Source organism: Macadamia integrifolia, chromosome 8 (assembly GCF_013358625.1).
Source record: "Macadamia integrifolia cultivar HAES 741 chromosome 8, SCU_Mint_v3, whole genome shotgun sequence".
Lineage (NCBI taxonomy): Eukaryota > Viridiplantae > Streptophyta > Magnoliopsida > Proteales > Proteaceae > Macadamia > Macadamia integrifolia.
Window position 1 is genome coordinate 14,627,393 of NC_056564.1, and position 8,920 is coordinate 14,636,312.

Sequence of the window (8,920 nt, forward strand, 5' to 3'; positions counted from 1 at the left end):
ATCCCTCCACCCATAAAAGGAAATAGAGTCATTGGGATTCAAATTTCAAAAGCTTTTGCACTAGGAGAATCTATACTCAATGCCTGTGAGATGAATCGAGGGTGTCCATGGCAACATGCGAAAAGCCCATAATAAGCTGGTCCTAGAAGTACCCGCCCAGGGGCGTGTTCCAACATGAAAGAGGCCCTGGTGGTCAGCTATGTGAAACTCCACGAATGTGGCCTGCTTATAATCAGATCACCCATTTGATCTGATTTGTTCCATTCTCATAGAAGTATTTTTATATACCATTCCATTAGAATGGTTCCCCCTAAGGAATCCACCTCTTCCTCAAGGTTGAAATCAAAAGCAAGTTATGCAAAAGCAATCCCAAAGCAAGCCCCTTCAAATCAAATGGTTCTCCGAAGCCAATCCTTGCAAGTCCAATCAAATGTTCCTTATTCCCATACAGTGATATTAGGAACATCTTCTCAGTCTACCCAAGTCTCTAAAACCAAAACCAAAACCAAAACCAAAACCCAAACCCAAACAGTCTAGTCCGGTTATAAAAGCCAGAATGTCCTAAAGACCTTTTGCCATTACCTTTTTCCGGTTGAGGAACAATTCAGCAATTACTGTAGTACCCCTGCAGATATTGCAAAAAGAGTGTTCTACAATGATTGGATTGGCGTTACTATTCTACAAATTCTGCCAAAAGTCAAGAATACTATGAGTTCATACTGGTAGATACTGACTATCTACGGATAAAGCAAATTTTTGATAAGCAAGATCCCACATTAGTCACCCACACCAAGGTGACAATCTGCAAAATCCTTAGTGATAAGGAACAACATCCCTTGACAAGCAAAAGGCATTCCCAACAATATGCCCCATGTATGAACCCTATCTCTTTAAATTCTGTGGTTTTAAAATTTGTATACAATTTCCCATGTAAGAACCCTATCTCTATATATATTTGAATCCTTTTTTGGATTCCTCGTGAAAGATTGTTTAAGTTGTGATGTCCTTGTGTTGCTTCTTGTATATCTCTTGGTTTTACAGAGATTTTTTTACCAAAAAAAGGGTTGTATGGAGAATAGAAACATTTAAGAATTTCCTTATAACTTGCAACTTGGGATGTAATGCGAACTCAATAGATAGCACCTGACTGTAAGTTATATAAATAGGGATAGTTTGCATAAGGTTTAAATGTCATGGCTAGACCGAAAGAATCAGTTTTAAGAATTTCTATATAATGTGTGCAATCGTTTTGCTTGTCATAATGATTAATAGTGAAGTAGCAAATCACTTAATTAGGTCTGGTTGATTGAAAAGATATTTCTGATTTGAACAGGTGCCCATTCCACCTTTTATTAGCATCATCTGAGATTGAATCTATGGGTCCATACACCAGCGAGTCTGCTCATGTGTCAGTTTTGCCAATAATCTAGAAAAAAGATTGAATCATTGAATCTTAGCAATGGTTGTATCCTTTAGTTCTTCTACCCCTTAACTACGTTAAGTATTGAGGTTGTATTTTGTAAAGAGGTGATTTAACGACAGATAACTATCCCATGCATGAAAAACTACTGACAGTTAAAGATTGGAAGACCACATTACTGGCGCACAGTGGTGACTCTGACAATCAGTTCTCTCTAATTCTCCCCCAACCCTTTTCTGTATTTCTTTTTGGGAATCCTGATTTGAACTTTGGTTCTTGAAAGAGATGTTTAGGGATTGGCTACTCTGGTTGGGTCGAGTGTTTCTATTGCAGCCCCTACTGACATGTTTAATTCTGAAAATATGGTTCTTGAGTGCAGTTCCTATATATATGTTAAATCTGGAAATTTGATATTTGTTATAGTGGCCCCCATGGGTGCATTCAATTCTAAAATTTAAATTCCCTGGTTGTAGCTAGCTCTACCTTGAAGACTTCGGCAATCGTGTTGATGATCTTAGCAGCTCCGGCAGTTAATGGCCTCTCGTGTGGATCTATATTCAAACCTTGTGAAGGCTTCTTGGTTGGAAATGGTTTGCCCCCAAAGGCCGGTGATGGATGCTGCGGAAGCTTAGCTAAGACCCAAGCTGATGCGTGCAACTGCATCAAGAATTTTTCTGTGAACAGTTTTAAACTTTCGAAAGCCAAAGAACTCTCCTTACGCTGCAAGTTCAAGTGCAAGTAAGCACTCACAATCCCCACCCGACTCTCCCACACAGAAGGGTTCCTTTGAAGCAAAATTTGACAAACTTCTCCCCTATCTTTTTCTGTGAGTTACAATATAGGTGTTGTAATATGGGTACAATAGTATTTCTGTCCTGAGTGTAAACTCGTAACTTTCACCTATTTCAATGCTCGACATTCCACACCAGACAAAAGACACATCAAAATTATGAATATTTTTTGTCATCTAAAATTTAGTAAGATAAAATGCATGCCTCTCCTATATGAAATTGCATGGTTAATTAGTGTGAACAGCCAATGAGTATATAACAAATATCATGATGCAACATGATTATATTTTTTTAACTTCTCACGCGGTTAACATACAACTCCATGCCAAACAAATTTAGAACAAAAAATAGTAAACTGAGATTAGCTTACCTGTAGAACGCTTGGTATTCCTTTTTTGTTGAACCCATTAACGGTGATAGACACGACTCAGAAAAAAATCGAGACTCTATGAGACCTGGTTCAAGGCAAGAGAATTTAAAGTAGTTTTAGCATACAGATTTTGTGACATATCTACGACAAAATATTATCATAACCAGACGTTGCAATAAATGTACTATAAGCCATTATTGACTACATAGAATAAAGATCTGACGAGGGAAAGAAAGAATGAGCTTGCCGACCGAGGGAATCTTGCATGTTCTTCCCAACAATTATTGATTCTGACCGGAATATATATTATATGGAGGAGGTTGGGCACGTAATTAGTTTTCCTATAACTAGGGGACAACCAGTGGGCACTGGGGGGGAAGGCATTTCAATGGGTTGAGAGAGGCAGATTAAAACGTTTTGCTCACGATTTGAATGTCTCTTTTCTTTAGTTTTTTCAAATAAATGGGACCACACACTATTGGTGTTGTCGTCCTTGTATTCTGTTACTTCTTGGAAAAAGCTGGTACCAAAAAATATAATTTCTTTTATTTAATAATACTTCTCCGAAAAAGGCCAACACCAGTTACCCCACGGCCCTACCCTACCCTACCCTACCCTGATCATTTCACCCGACATGGGGTGGTTGGTGGTCTGACACACTGACTCGTGATCGGACCATACCGAGCTTTCTATCCCTAATGCTTCCTTCTTCCTCTTTACCGCATCAGCAACACCGACCCAAAATCCCACACCCAACCCCTGTTTCCCCGAATCAAAATCCTCTGTTTTTTTCATTCATGTTTTTTCTTGTTTTGTTACCTGTAAAATGTGACACGTGGACAACAATGAGACCAACGGTCAAGATTGGGTGAGGATTATTACATCCGGTGCGTTGGTCTTAAAGTTATCCACGTGTCGCGTTCTGCAGGTAGCAAAACAAGGAAAAATAGGGATAAGAAAAACAGAGGATTATTTTCCGCTCCCCCCCCCTCCCCACCCATTTTCCCCTCAACTCCAAACTCCATTCCCTCTCCTACCTATCATTGGCCTCTGCCATTCCCTAGTTTCTTGGAGGCTCCTCTAAGATACCAGTCACCTCTGTCCATTTGAGGGTAGGATTCAGGAGCAACAGAAGAAGGATAAAAACCAAACAATTACCACCTGTGAGCAAGGTTTTGAAACTCAAGTTCATTCTTCGGATCTGGCAAGGTCAATATCAACCTGGTTTGGACTGTATCAATCAGATTTATCTTTATTTTTCAATAAAAGTTATTTTTTTTATAATCATTTTAATCTTAGTGAAACGATATTGGATAGTTCAAGATTGAGACCAATCGAAGTTTAGGTTTTCATAGTTTCTCTGGTCTTTTGGATGATTGTAATGCCGAAGGTGGATTAGGGAGTTGAGTTTGTTTTTCTTTTCGTTATGGTCCTTTCTTTTGTATTTGGCTATGATCATTTTATTCCCTCATTCATCAATATATTCTTTATTGACCTTCAGTAAAAAAAAAATAAAATCTAAGACCAGTTGAAGTCAATATCAATTCGAATTAACCAATATTATCTGATCCGATTCGAATTTTAGAACCATGCCAGTGAGTGAAACTGAACGGATTTTAGTAAGTACATGTCATCCAACAACCGTCACTCTTGGTACGAGGAGGTAAGGTTGTTCATTTTTGTTCATCAACGTTTAGCACTAACCCTCGTTTAATATATAGCATACATATATACGCACACGTGGTATGGGTGGGAGCCCATCAGAGAGAGAGACAGATAGTAAGTACTTACCTGAGCAGCAACCATCACTGGACTTCGGAGGTCCGTCTCCCAACACGAAGGATTCGAAGCAGACACGACATCTCCACACGAAAGGCCATTGACGACCTGAGATTGGCAGAGCATCATCAACAACCCACAACCAAAAGTTCCAACACATGTAATCTCTACCCTTGGAATTAGTAGAATAAGCCATATTGACAACATAGAATAATATGCAAATATTATCATAGCCCACTGCATGCCATCCAAGAAGCTCCTCAAGTCTTCTCTCTCCACCATCCAAATCATTTACTGTAACACTCACAGAAAATAAAATGGAGAAATCAGTCAGATTTTGACAAATCTGCAACATAAATGGAACTGTTAAAGAGTACATTGAAAACGAAAAACAAAATTTTGACAAGGGTGGTCAAAGAAGTAACCACTTGTGAGTTTGTTGATAAAATGTAACCAAACGACAGCAACAGTAGAGGATTACACGGGTCAACTCCATAATGCATGTTTACTTGGCACAAGCTTACATTACTTGGCCACCAAAAAATAGAAGACATCACATTTGACTCTATTTTGACTGATTTATCAATAGACACAAAATTAATAAAGCAATTGGACAAGCAAAAGACAAAAAGGAAAGGAAACAATGTATGTATAAACTAGCCAAATTGAGGGAAAAGAAAAGTACACATTTCAACCATATTAAATGTATCAAAAGTGAAAATGGTAATGTTTTAATACACAAAGAAGAGATCGATGAGAGGTGGATCAAGTATTTCAACAATTTACTAAATGACTGTAATACAGGTAGAAATATCTTAAGAGGTTATAATAACTATCAAGATGCTACAGATCGTAGATACACGGAAGATTACAATAAATGAAATAAAAACCATGGAAAAGATGAAAATAGGTAAAGTAGTAGGTCCAAATATTATCCCAATTGAGGTTTGAAAGAGTCCAAGAATTTGTGCATCATTATGGCTAACTAGGTTATTTAATAAGATTTTGAGCACAAAGAAAATGTTCTAGTATTTGTGTATCATTATCGCATTGCCCTTATTCATGATAAGTTGCAAGAAACTCGTCTAAGGTGGCATGGAATCGTAGGGATGGAGCATGACACCTTGTTCCTATTCAATTCCCTTAAAAACTGTTCAAATTTCCCTTTTGTTTTGTTATTTTCTTCAATTAACTTAGCTTCACAAGCCCTTCAAAAGCAACTAGGTCAGCCACCTTGTTCCTATTCAATTCCTTGGGCACTCGTAGGGATGGAGCATGACACCTTCTCCTTCAATGTTTGCTACTCTCTTTTCCACGGTAAAAAGTTAAGTTACATTGGGTTTGAGTTTATATGTTTTAGGCACAAGGGTAATATAGTCCATTCAAATCCACACTTAACAAAGACTAACGGTAAAGAGTTTGGTTCTAATTGTCAGTAATGTAGAGGGTGTACCGTTACTAGTGGCATTCTCCAGGGAATAGCACTATAAATTTTCCCAAAACAAAAATCGAAAAAGTGAAACAATAGCCCGCCCCTTGAGTGAAAACTATTCATGCTTCTCCATGGTCCTAGGTGCTGACATGGAAACCATGAGATAAGTTAGGTGCCATTTGATAACGTTTTCAGAAACATTCTTTTGTGCTTAGAAACTGAAAAACACCTCAAAAACTGTTTGATAAACCTGTTATGTTTCACCTGTTTTTTTAAACATAAATAGAAATTTGTGCTTGTTTCTATGTCTAGAAACAGGTTTTGACAAAACAAGTCAAACTTGTTTCTCTGTTTCTTGAAACAACTTATGGGCCAAAAATCGATGGACCCCTGATGAAAAGTTTCATCTCCCAACCCAGCATTTACCTTGCCCGGCTGCTCTCCAAATCTTGAAGGTTCTCTAGAGAAACGAGAAAGAATACACTAATTTTCGATTTACTGGTGGAAACCTTAAATCCACATCCATCGATTCCCTTGTGGATTTCTTTCAATTCTCTCTATACCCTCATGAATCGATTACTGAATCGTTGCTGGGGATTGAAGTTCATGGCCTCCATAGAACCTAGAAATCTGCCATGGTCAATGCGGCTCTGCAACTATGTTTTGACCACAAACTCATCAATAGCATCTCTAGATTTAAAGACTACCCATCTAAGTAATCGAACTCATGAAGCCACTGGTTCATCTCTTTCGGTTCTTACCTATCTTTCTATGTCGTTGAGGAAAGGTTTCAGGGACTTGAGCTCTCCATGAATCCACTCAACATCTTCAATGGCTCCCTTTAGAAGTGGTGACTAGTGCTGGAGTCTGTCGGACCATTTCTTAAGGATAAAGGTCATGAGGGCTTCCACAATTGCTAGAATTTGAAGGTCTTTTGGATTCAGGAAGTGATAAGAAGATCAAAATACTTTTCTTTCGGAGTTAAGGGGGAAGATATGTATGTGTATATATATATATATGAGGAAATTACACTCCCCTTCCCTGAACTATGGCTTAATATCAAGTTCTCCCCACGAACTTTCATATATACCAACACCCTCCCCTCTAGTTTGAACATGCTTTCAATCATACCCCTTCTGTTAGATAGCCCTGTTAAGTGATGACATCATCATTCAAACATGTAATTTTATGCCAAAATTACCCTTCCCATATGAATTAAGCCTCCAACCCTAAAATATCCAAACAGAAGATCTCTTCATCGCGATTTGGATTTGCCCCTTCTTCATCGCTGTGCTCCACAGTGGATGGCAAAAATCTGGCAGTGATTTGCTCCGTCGTCGCTCTGCTCCACCGTCGAGAGAGTTGTTCTTGGCTATCGATCTTCTCTGTTGTCATTGTCCTTTCTTCATTGCTCTGCTCCGCCGCCATAACCACACCAAATTGCTCGTCTCCACAAAGCGGAAAAAGGATAGACTACACTTGACTTGTTCTCTCTGCTTGGAAAAATGTCTTAGAAGAGAATGATTGTGAGGTTGGAGCTCTTTCCATGGCGTCTAGGGTTCCGTTCTGGTTTTGCATTTTCGTTTTGTGTCTGTTCCTTTCATCTTATAAATTAGACTCTGCTACGGAAGGAAAAGAAGGCAAGTCTAGGGAGTTTGTTCTCACTCTCGATCACACCAACTTCTCTGAAACTATTGGCAAACAAAAATTCATCGTCGCTGAGTTCTATGCTCCATGGTATCATAATCAATTGCTATATTCCTCTTCTCTGTATGAAGAATTGATTTGTGCACATTCAGATGATCAGATCTATTACTGATTTTTTTTTTTTTAATTCTTCCCTCTCGATTGTGATTTTAGTTTCATTATATTGATCTAAGATTGTTCCTTCTGGAAATTTTAGAAATTTTGTGGACATTTCTTCGTCTTTCGTGACGAATGAATGATTTATTATGAAGTCCTTTTTGTTTTGCAAAGATTTTTTTTCCCCCGGATGTAATAGTATTGTTTTAGCCAATGATTGGATAGAGGTTTTCAGAGTTCCTGGTGTCTTTTTGTTTTGCATGCATTTGTTCAGCTTCTAAAGCTCGAATTCTTGAATTATTGAAAGTGGACTGGTAAAAATTGACTACTCTAGCGAGGATGTGAAGAAGAGGATGCCTACTTGAGTGCAAGGTGCAGCTGGGCGAGCTTTCTTCTAATTGTGAGAGATGTTTCAGAAAATAGAATGGTGATGAAGAAAATAAAAGGAAATATAAGTAGAAGCCAAAAGGGTAAACAAGTCTTTTTACAGTCCAATTTAACACCGTCAGTCACTTAAGGGACGATTGAAAGAATCTTCAAACTAGAGGGGAGGGTGTTGGTATATATTAAAATACGTGGGGGGAACTTGATATTAAGCCATAGTTCAGGGGAGGAGAGTGTAATTTCCTCTATAAATATATATATATATATATATATATTTAAAAACTGCAAAAAACAATTCCAGAAACAGATTAATCAAACACCAAGAAATCCGTTTTTGGAAACAGAAACGGAGAAAATCATTTATGTTGTTTCTAGACATAGAAACAGCATAAACATTATCAACGGGGATTGAAGTTCATGGTTCCATAGAACCTAGGAATCTGCCATGGTCAATGTGGCTACGCAACTACGTTTTGTCCATGAACTCATCAATGGCATCTTTGGATTCAAAGACTACCCATCTGAGTAATCGAACCCATGAAGCCACAGGTTCATCTCTTGCAGTTCTTACCCTTCTTTCTATGTCGTTGAGGAAAGGTTTCAGGGACTGGAGCTCTCCATGAATTCACTCGACGTCTTCAATGGCTCCCTTTAGAAGTGGTGGCTGGTGCTGGAGTTTGTCGGACTATTTCTTGAGGATAAAGGTCATGAGGGCTTCCACCTTGCTAGAATTTGAATGTCTTTTGGATTCAGGAAGTGATAAGAAGATCAAAATACTTTTCTTTCGGGGTTGAGGGGGAACACACACACACATATATATATATATATATATATAAAAGTTCTTTTTTTAGGTTTTTAGGTACTATCGGGAACAGATCCAATGGAGACGGAGTGGGGCCTGTAGCTCAAAAGATTAGAGCACGTGGCTACGAACCACGGTG

At 38.4% G+C, this 8,920-nt stretch overlaps 1 long non-coding RNA gene across 1 annotated transcript in view; it reads right to left on the reverse strand.

Annotated features, from left to right (window-relative positions):
- Positions 1–1,892: 1,892 nt before the first annotated feature.
- Positions 1,893–8,920, reverse strand: part of LOC122085896 — a 10,507-nt gene continuing 3,479 nt past the window's right edge. The window contains exons 2-3 of the long non-coding RNA XR_006142265.1: positions 4,373–4,654; positions 1,893–2,666 (exon numbers count right to left, since the gene is read on the reverse strand). This is a non-coding gene — a long non-coding RNA (uncharacterized LOC122085896). The remainder of the gene's footprint in view (positions 2,667–4,372; positions 4,655–8,920) is intronic.